We start from the raw sequence: 2455 nt of genomic DNA on the forward strand, positions 1-2455 counted from the left end.
GGGCCGCCATGATGAGTGTGGCAGCTCCTTTACCTCCTGGGCCCCCTTGGCGAGTAGGGCTGGCGCCACGTAATCTGGGGCTTCCACGGTTTTAATGTATTCTTTTCTCTAGAAGCCTTCTGGAATAGACAGAGCCTGTCTCCTCCTAGCCTAGAGCTCAGCCTGCAGCAGCCCAGGAGGCAGGGAGGAGTCTGGGGCTGGTGCTTCAGCCTTGCCTTGCTCACCATGTGGCTCCACTTCACCTCACCTCGCTCCTCTGCCCTGCCTCGCCTCTCCATAGGGCTGCTCCAGAGAAGGGCTGCGCGTGACTGACCAGGCACGAGGCAGCTGCTCCTGCCCCACAGCTTCCTCTCAGGCCTCGTCGCCACGCTCTCCCCCACCTGCTCGGGTGCCCCCAGGTGTCCTGTGGTCCCCTCACCACCAGCTGGAGCTCCCAGTCTCTGGCACTGTGCCGCTCTTCTTAGTGCGATCTTCATGCCAGCAGTGCGGCCAGGTGGCTCCCTGCAGGGCTGGTGTGGCTTCGCGCTGGCAGAGAGCAGTCCCCCCCAAGCCGGTGCTGTAAACACTGACACCCTCCTGAAATTAAATGGAAAAAGAAAATAGATGTGTTTGCTTTGAAAATAACTTGTAATTGGTAAGTTTCAAGAAGCTGCATGCAGCTTTCTGGTTATCTGTGTTGCTGTGGAGATACTAATGGGACAGCCAAGCGGCCTACAGGCCAGTCACACCTGGGCCTCCAGAGATCAGAGTGCAGAGCTGCCAAAATCAAGCAGCTAAATAAACAGTGGTTTATCTCAGAGGTGCATGGGGAGGACGAGAGGCAGCAGCCATGTGTTGCAGCAGGAAAAGTTCTGTGTGGGTATGAGGAACACACTCCACGGGAGAATGGTTGTTCCGCCTCCAGCCCTGGAGGCCACTCTTGTGACTGGACAAGGCTTGGGCGACCTGACCCGACGTTGAAGCTGTGCTTTAGCGGGAGGTTGGCATCAATGTGGTCCCTTCCAATCGAAATTATTCTGTAGTTCATTGTGTGAAGGGAAACTTAATAGCGAGATGAGAATGATCTGTATATTGTAATTGCAAGTGGCTATAAGCCTGATTAGACTATTAATGTTACAGCAACTTCAGGAGCACGGTTACAAAGTCAAATCGTTTGGAAATGGAGAGGAAATGAATTGACACTGTTCCTTTTTTTTTTTTTTTAACAAGTGGTGAAAGAGTTTGCCTTCTCAACTCAAGGCCAGACTCTGACCTGAGAAAACCTCTGTAAGCTTGTGTTGGGAGACGGCTTTAAGTGGTTTAGTACTGTATTTAAATCTGCATTTTATCTCTTTCTGATTGCACTGGTAGCCATGGGTCAGCCTCAGAATTTGCTTGAATTAAGAAACGATTAGCAGGTTCAAAGTCATATATTGCTGGTGTTAAGAATGTATATATACATATGTAAATGAAACCAGTATTGTAATCAATGGTCTGTCTCTGTTTTTCTATGTAACAAAATGAAAAAGAAGTAAAAGAGTTTTTTAACTTTCCATTTTAGACACTTTTATTACTTGTTTTTGCTTCCAGGGACCTTATTAGGAGTGATTTGTTTGTTTAAGTGACTTAAATATTTTTCTTTGTTAACCCTTCCTGTCCTGTGTTCAAACACATTTTGGCTGTGCTGTTTTAAATGTTAAGGTGGTCTTTTTGCTCCTCCAGGGCTTGTTTTTATCACATGACAGCTCTTAGTTGTATATAGCCTATGTGTGCAGTTTGCAAGGGATGATGCTCTGGGCTCTTTGTATTTATTTGGCTTTGGTTTATGGTCATTCTCCTTTGGACAGTTGCAAAACATATTTGCTATTAGTTGTGCCATCATCGCAAATCTATAAACAGTGACAGTGTATGGCAGCTAGTACAATCAAGTCCTGAAGGGTACGGTGTACGTGCTACAGGTTGAAAGAGGAGGATGGATGTGGTGTTGGTTGAAGTAACAAGCTGTTAGCTTTTGAAAGCTTCTCTTTTGCAGATGGTTTCTATTAGCAAACTCTTACCCTGTTAAAGCAATGCATTTCGGTGGCATTACTTTTATTGTTGAAACTATAAGAGTGGTAAGAAATCAGTACCGCCATCGCATGGGGACTGCAGTCTTGTGCATGACTGGTGGCCCAGAGGGAATAAGGTATCGTCTGGACTGTCCTGTGGGTTTTGCGTGGTAGCAGCAGGATCAGGAAGGGATGAGTGAGAGTGGTTCCTTGGGGCAGAGGAAGATAAGAGAGGAGGAACAACAGCAGAGAAGTGGTTGCAGAGCCGTCCCAGGCTGCTGGACCTCCTTCGGCCAGGAGCCAGGGAGGTCTGTTCTGCCTTCAGACATGTCTGAAATCACAAACAGTTTTGTTTGTTAATGTGATCCACTGGACGGGTGTCTGTCTGCACTGATTACTGATTGCAGGGCTTAAATGCTGCCAGGGAA

This window comes from Pygoscelis adeliae, unplaced genomic scaffold, assembly GCF_000699105.1.
Source record: "Pygoscelis adeliae isolate BGI_AS28 unplaced genomic scaffold, ASM69910v1 Scaffold21, whole genome shotgun sequence".
Classification (NCBI taxonomy): domain Eukaryota; kingdom Metazoa; phylum Chordata; class Aves; order Sphenisciformes; family Spheniscidae; genus Pygoscelis; species Pygoscelis adeliae.